The sequence below is a fragment of the Lasioglossum baleicum genome, chromosome 2 (assembly GCF_051020765.1).
Source record: "Lasioglossum baleicum chromosome 2, iyLasBale1, whole genome shotgun sequence".
NCBI lineage: Eukaryota > Metazoa > Arthropoda > Insecta > Hymenoptera > Halictidae > Lasioglossum > Lasioglossum baleicum.
The window spans coordinates 8983831-8992686 of NC_134930.1; positions in this window are offsets into that span (position 1 = coordinate 8983831).

Genomic DNA, 8856 nt, shown 5'->3' on the forward strand with positions numbered 1-8856 from the left:
GTTATTATCACAAGATTGCATAACATTCTTCAGATAATTACATGTGACAAGAAAGCTGATTCTGTGAAATTCAAAGAATATTGTTCGGAGACGGCTAAATTGTGCATTAAAATTTATCCATGGTATATGCTACCTCCATCAGTTCATAAGGTACTGCACCATGGAAGTTGAACTGCCAATTGGTTTGTATTCAGAAGAGCCACAAGAGGCAAATAATAAAGTCTTCAGGAAATCACGAGCTGAAAACTCCCGAATGTGTTGCCGCAAAAAGACAAATATAGATATTATACGGCATATGTTATTATCATGCGATCCACTTATAAGCTTTCTAAGAATAAAGGATGGCAAACACAAGGAAGTTCTTTCTCAAGAAGCGAAAACGCTGCTGTTGGATCAATAAATTAATGGTAAAGTCTCATAAGTGCCGAATGTAATTCTATTCAATTGGTAATTCTCAGGGCCACATTTGCAGTTTAAAATTTTGTGGTTTAGGGTTTAGGGTTAAGAAGTGTCTGCAACTCAGCTGAGACATGCAAATTTATGGTATGGGTGGATGAAGTATCGGAGTTATTGGGCTTTGTAGATAAGGATTCTTGATTGTAACTGTTAACGCTTTTCGCGCAGCACGTCATCAAAGTATAGTCCTTCACGAACATTTTTAAAAAAATTCCAATTGAATCGATGAAAAACTGAGTTGTCGGCAGATTTTTGTCCAAAAAGATCAGTTTCTGGCCCACTGTGCTACGGGTCCATGGTTTTCGTTAATAACTCCTAACAAAAGCCGCGGACAACATTTTTACACTTCAAATGACGATAGGACCCTACGATTTTCGGGTTCCGCAGGAGTTTTGGGACACCCTGTATAATGTGTCATTGCAGAATATCTTTCTTCCGTGGAAATGAAGGTGGAGGTATACCATATGTTGTGTGTAACGTTTAATTCTTGCCTCGAATGTGTATGTATTCATTACAGAAAGTGTACATATGGCATCCCATATACAACAGTAAGACCTTGAAACGACCTTGAACGTATTCGAAAATGTCATGAAGTCAATGAAAGAAGATTTTCCACGCAAAATAAGGAATACTTTCCAAACTTTTGTTGAGTTATTGTGAATCTTTTCATTCCAGGTTATTTTAAGGACTTAGTGTTGTACAGGGTGACAAGAAATAACGGAGTTAAACATTTCTTATTATAATTCTGTCAAATCGACGAATTTTGAAAAACCAAATGATAACAACCATAACATAGACCTGTAGTATTCATATATTTAAGAAGTTTCGAAGTGGCCACCCTTTGAGCCGATTCAGAGGCTCAGACGTGTTTTGAAATTTTTGTCTATGGGCCGCAGCTCTTCTGGCGTCATTCGGTCCCACACCCGGCGCAGAGATTTTTTCAGCGACTCGAAACTTTTATGGGGCTGAGCACAGGCCCTGGCTTCCAAAATTGACCAAACGCTGGAGTTCATAGAGTTGAGATCCGGTGAGTACGGCGGCCATTCCGCAGATGTGATGAAACCTGGAAAATGGGATTTGCTACGGTTTTCGTGGATCAAGGGGTCAAAATCAACCAAGAAGTGTATCGACGGGACATTCTCGAAGCCGTCGTACTTCTGTGAGCCCAACAGCACCTCGGCGATCCGGAATGGACGTTACAGCAGGATTCCGTGTCGGCCCACAGGGCGAAAACGATTCAGGAGTGGTGCAAAGCCCATTTTCCAAGTTTCATCACATCTGTGGAATGGCCGCCGTACTTACCGAATCTCAACCCGATGGACTACAGCGTGTGGTCGATTTTGGAGGCCAGGGCCTGTGCTCGGCACCATAAAAATTTGGAGTCATTGAAAAATCTCTGTACCAGGAGTGGGACCGAATGACGCCAGAAGAGCTGCGGCCCATTGCCGAAAATTTCAAGACACGTTTGAGCCTCTGTATCGGCGCAAAGGGTGGCCATTTCGAAACTTCTTAAATATATGAATACTAAAGGTCCATGTTATGGTTGTTATTATTTGGTTTTTCAAAATTCGTCAGTTTGACAGAATTATAATAAGAAATGATTAACTCCGTTATTTCTTGTCACCCTGTATACCATTGAATTGGTCTTAATGCCCGCTACAACATTGGATTATGAAAGACACATGCTAATCGGCAAAAAAATGTCGACGACCTTGAAAATCGGGGTGGTAACGACCTTGAAAATAAATTCACAGGCGATGTATGTCTCATTCGAAACCCAGCAATGTTGTCGTCACACCATTTGGCTGCCAGAGGCTGTATGTAAACCGCGGTGCAGCGTTCAATTCAAATAATTTCAATTTCGTCCATTTTAAACTGTCCGCTTTTTTAACACTAAACCTACCATCACTGGTCAAAATGACCGGTTCGGGATTTTGTATTTTACGATTACTGAAGCAATAAAAATGATTTCATAAGAAATGATTGTATAAATATCTTTACTCCAGTTACTTTTAAGGCTCGGTAGGTTTAGTGTTAACTAAACATTACTATTGCTACATTCTCATTTATTTCAAATTATTAAAAAGTTCCCTACTGTTAAAACATTGCATTTGTGTAAAACAATTACAAAATAAATGGTGAAAACAACATTTTTCTTCAAATGACAACTTTTTTAGTAGATGTACTGTAGGATGACACTTTTTTTACACGAATGTAAAATCAACCATTTTTAAGATATCGAAAAATCCTTTGAGATTCATTTACAGCTCACTAAAGACTACAACATATTCAAAGAACAACATCCAAAACAGTACTCCTGTATCATTAAAATCAAAATATCTTCTAACTAATAATTTTTTCCATAGGTAATTTTACTCTTATACAATAGTATTAAAAAATAACGATTCCATTTATGAAAACAAACTTGACCTTCATATGATCTCTACGCGTCCGCATAGAAAAAAAATGTCTACATCGGAAAGTGTGCCCCCTGATAACGTTTAACTTTTGTCTGACTTCTAACTTTTGTCTCGCCGCTAGAGGCATTGAATACGTATACGATGTTGCATCGAGCTTCGAATACACTACAGGTGACGAGCGAACTTCCTGTAAGAACATCTCACAGATAAACTATGTTGAATATATCTTTCAGAAAAATAAGTACAAATATGAGATAACTTTCGGTTATCTTATATCTAAACCTTTTTTGATAAAAAGATTGCCCATCACTGTTTTCTAGAAGGCATCGAACGATTCTGTTTTGATATACAAAGAGTTAATGTCCTAAGTTGAGTAGTTAGTGCCTTAAGGTAGCCAACGGAACGGTCGTTACGTAAATATATTCGCAGAGACCTGAATAATTTCCGCGTTTAAACTTTATGTGCTGCAGAATTTAGACTTTTACGGGCACTTTCGTATACAGTGCAACCAGTATTTCTTGGTGTTCACTTTGAAAACCTATTTAGAAACCAATTTGTTTCAAGTCAAATATGATGTTTATTACGGTATATTTCATTTCGCCACTTTCTCTGCTGTTCGCATATTCTATTATCCGTATGTCGCGTGTTTGTGCAGGATGAGCATAAATTGTGCTCTGCAACTAGTGGCATGGTATTTTAACGTCATAAAAATGAAAACTATAGCTGTTAGCTGTGGCAAGTAAGTATGATTCAGTAGGAAGATTGTGTACGGGTATAGCAAATGACGAAAATATTTTGCGACATTCAATTACTTTTTTATTGTATTGTTTCATTATATTCCTCCTTATATTGTATTATTATTGTATACATATACATATGTATGTATAGTATAATAGGATATTAAACTAAAGTAAAATATTATTCATCGCAGTTGACCCACAACGATCTTGAATGACCTTGAATGAGCATCGAAGGTTACTGTACGCGTTTTACATGAAATAAAAAGATATTGATGAAACATTTAAATGAAACAGATTTAAATGAAATAAAAAACTAAAACAAAAAGTTATATGCTTTATTACAATAGATAGAACTTAGAAAAATCGATCATTCTAATTTGAAAAACGGAGTTGAATTTTTCCACCACCAACAGTTTTAGATGTCTCACTCTGCATAAACGAAGTAGAATTGGTTGGTCCTGATCAGACGCGTCGGACGATTCCTATCGAATAGCACGCGTATTCACAGAATTTTCAAACTCGATGTTCTCGAAAACGAAACCTTAAGCGAATAAACATTATACTTTTTTTCGACTTTATTATTTATGTACAGTGATGGTATTATACATAAAAATAAATATCGTAAATAACTATACTGTTATTAAAAATATTATGAGATTCTAGTGTTGAAAAATAATGTTATCGAATAAATTGTAAATACACATATTTCATAAAGCTTAATTTAACGTAATGAAAGTCTTTAAACCTCAAAACATGCGATACAACTTTTTGGTCAATAAAACAATTTCTTCTATCGTATTACGTTGGTTGCAACATGATTTTGTAAACTTTGTAAAATATTAATTGGTTTATAAGGTCAAAGGCTAGAATGAAGTTAAAATAAAACACTTATAACACCATACAACTAATACAATATAAAAAAGATATTTAAAATTTGAAGCAGTAAAATTCAATTCAAATTATTAAAACCATAAAAATGTTTTATTGAACATTTTTTAGCGTAATTCAAGTTGACATTAGGTACCATAAAAATCGTATGAAATCTGAATAGATTAAATACCGTTATTATTGCAAAGAAATATATATTATTTTTAATGGATTAAAGTGTAATAAAAAACGCAACGAAATCTCTATTTAGCTCCTGTGTCCAAAGAACGACGCAGGAAATGTTTCTTAGTGCATAGAGATCCGTAATCTAATAATCAGATTTAATGATTTCAGGCCAGCAGAGAATTACATTGTGGTACGAAAATTAGTTGCGACAAGGATTAATCGCTGTTAAAATAGACGTCGAACCTACACAGTAGTATACTTGTTGTTGAAATACAAGTAGCCGGCAAGGCGTTATCAATAGGAACCCGACAATTCCCGCTACAGTTACAGCACAAGCTCTATATATCGTATTCTATTTCCGAGTACAAGGCCTCTGGGAGGTGACCAGCAGGTTGACCCCAACCTCACAGAACCGGATGGTTAGCCACGAACCCGTTCTCCCATCCGGTCAACCAGTCTTCTCTCGATAAGGTTCGAGTTCTGAACTTGCACCCTCGGTTTTCTATTACCAGGTGCCAAATGAATTTCAGCCGAGCGTGACCAACGCCGTACACTTGTAATTACACCGGCCATGAACAAACACACCGGTGAGTGGTGAATGTGAATTGCTTCCACGTAATTCTGATAAACTGTATAATCGTAAGGGGTTGCATACCTTTCAACGATCCAAAAACAAGAGAAATCCAACAACTTCCTCCCTACACAGTGTTGCCATCAGTTCGGTGTCCCCCGGAATGTCCTATTTTTTGAGGGGAGGTCCGATGGAGATTTTCTTTAACGGGGAATTTCTTTTTCCTTGGTCAAAAATATCGATACTTCAGGATTTTTTATAAACGAAACTGTGACATTAATTAATTTGAAACTTTGTATATGTGTTTGTTATACTTTCATCGTGTTACATAAATTTTTTCAGTTCAGTGCACTTAAATATACAGTTTGAATTGCCCGTGATCTTGCCTAGTTGTTCTTGTACGCGTCAAATCTTGTAATCGAATTTTAAACCTCTCCCCTAGTCTAATCTTGCTGAAATTTTGTATACACATTTGCTTCAGATGACAATAAAAGTAGAGAAAATAATATAATATAAATATATTATTTATAAATACCGGGTGGTTCACGACAAACAGGCCACCTAAATAGCTCCGTTAGAATTAGAGATAGAAGAAAATGTTACAGAGAAAAGTTGTACTGTTAAAGGGGGCAAATATGGTGATATAAAAAAATGTTCCGATTGTAGTCATTTTTAAGGTCTTTTGAAGGTCATCGATGATTTTTAAATAGCACCATATATTTTTAACTTCACAGTGTTGTAGCTGATGTCAAGACGAGTACAATGATGTGGTACACTATGACCTTCAAATGACCTTGGACTCATTAATAGATATAGTTTGACTACTCTGTTTGATCAACGGAAATAATTTCTTCAGCCATTAGGTATCACAACACGTATTCCGTTAACGGAAGGTGATCTCTAAACGTACACAAACAAGATTATCAACAAACTACTGGTATGTATGCCGAGTCATTTATGGTCATCGAATTATTGCGAGTGTATCAGTTTATCAATAACCGTTTAACGATGCGTTACTCAAACGAGCATAAGACCGATCTTATTTCCATTTATTACGAAAGTCTTCAATGTCTTCGAGAAACTGTTCGTCATTAAAAAGACCGATTTCCTGGTCGCAGATGTCCATCTCGTTCTACCTATTCAAATTTAGTTAAAAAGTTCCGTGAATTAGGCAGTGTAGGACGGAATACGTGTTATGAGACCTAATGGCTGAAGAAATTAAATTTCCGTTGATCAAACAGAGTAGTCAAATTATATCTATTAATGAGTCCAAGGTCATTTGAAGGTCATAGTGTACCACACGTCATTGTACTCATCTTGACATCAGCTACAACACTGTGAAGTTAAAAATATATGGCGCTATTTAAAAATCATCGATGACCTTCAAAAGACCTTAAAAACGACTACAATCGGAACATTTTTTTATATCACCATATTTGCCCCCTCTAACAATACAACTTTTCTCTCTAACATTTTCTTCTATCTCTAATCCTAACGTAGCTATTTAGGTAGCCTGTTTGTAGTGAACCACCCGGTATATTATAATATAAAATATATATGTAATTAAATGCACTAAAAAGGAGAAAATAATTTTTTACCTGGTTCTCCATAAAATACCGAATCCAGTTAAATGATTAATAATATTTTTCCTCAAAATTTTAAGCAATTAGTTCAAAACTGTTATAAAATTAGTGTCGGACTAGATAGAAAAATTTAATATAAATTTAGATAAAATGATGACATTAGTGACTATAAAAGTAAAAGCTTCGAGCGCTAAACTATATTGACGTAATCTTCGTGGGCGCTCCACGCTTTTATTTTCATAGTCACTAATGTCATGATTTTATTTAAATTTATATTAAATTTTTCTATCTAGTCCGACACTAATTTTATAACAGTTTTGAACTAATTGCTTAAAATTTTGAGGAAAAATATTATTAATCATTTAACTGGATTCGGTATTTTATGGAGAACCAGGGAAAAAATTATTTTCTCCTTTTTAGTGCATTTTAATATAAGCGTGGTTTTTAAAGAATTTCTTTTATATAAATATTTTATTTTTAAATCATGTCAACCAGCTACGAAAAAGTTGTTTCGAGAAAAACGCGTTTAAAGTTTGTAGTGCAGTTACTGAACAAATATCAGGTAAGTAAATTTTCTCAACGTCACTTTTTTCGAGATTTTAAGATCATCGATGTTTTCTTAAATGGGTCTACATATTTTCCTTACAACAGTCTTATAGCTCATAATATATGTTGACCTTCATGTGATCTTTTGAAACAATTTATTTGCACAATGTCCAAGCTTTAAGCCATTTAATAGACTATACCATTTCCGAAAAATCGATTTTTTCAATTTTATCGAATGCATGTACATGTGAAAATATGTAGTCCATTAATCGTTTTCACCAAAATGGATGGAGACTTTGGAATCAGCCTGTATTTCGATGCAGCATACGTGCCACGAGCGTATCTCTCCGTGTTACAGGGACGATTCGACACGTGGATGTTCGTGTAACGTATTTTCGCGCAGTTAGAGCGATGGCGGATACGTCGCACGCAGTTATCTCCTTATGGCACTCGAGTAATCAGAAACGTAGTAATTACCAGGGTGTGTAGCGGCGCGAGTTGCCAGTCCAGGGTTTGGGAACCGTAAAATAGGTTGCCTCGCGCGAAGACAGGCAAGCCGCCAGCAAAGTGGCGAAGATGCGGGGAAGCAAACGAACGAAGAGGCAACCAACGCGACGCGCGGCGAAAGGAAAGAGAACCGACGCGGTGGATTGAGTGTAAGCTGTGGAACGAGAATTCGTCGATCATTGCGCGCTCACGCACTGAGGGAGTAATACAGTGGACGAAATTGCTATAAGAACACTACTGTTTCCGATAAAAAATATTTGATAATACGACTATCAACAAGCATTAATGATATAATTGTAACAACTTAGACCTTGTAACATTTTATTTAAGAAAAGTTTGAAACAGTCGAGCATCTTGATAATATAAAATACAAAATACAATATAAAATAGAACAAAAATAAAAAAATAAATAGGAAAATAAAAATAAGATACAATTTTCTTCGTTATACGCTGTTCTTCGTTGCGTTCGAAACTTTCATCTTCGATGAAACCACTAAATACAGTTGAAATTACATACAGGATGAGGCGCCAGAAACAGGCCACCTGAATAACTCGGCTGCTATTGGTGTTAGGAAGAAATTCATCAGATGGAACTTGCTTGGTTTCGAGGGGGCATTAATCAGATGTTAGTAGCTTTTTTGCAGGTGGACGCGTAAAGGACATATGAAGGTTAACTTCATTTTTTTTAATGGAATGAGGTATTTTTTAATACATCAATCGATGCAGCTGGACATTTGTTATAAAAAAGTATTGACCTATGTATATCGAAAAGTTAGTAGTTCAAGAGGTATTTCAATTTAAATAACTCTGAAATACCATTACTGTCGTGTACTAAGACGTTAGCGTTTACTTACTAGTGTAATGGTACTTTAAGTAATGGTATTTTAGAGTTATTTAACCCGGCGTTAGTTAGGTGGGGTCTCGCAGACCCCAAAGATTTTAGATTGATTGTAACATTGTAAAGATGTTTCATTAGTTAA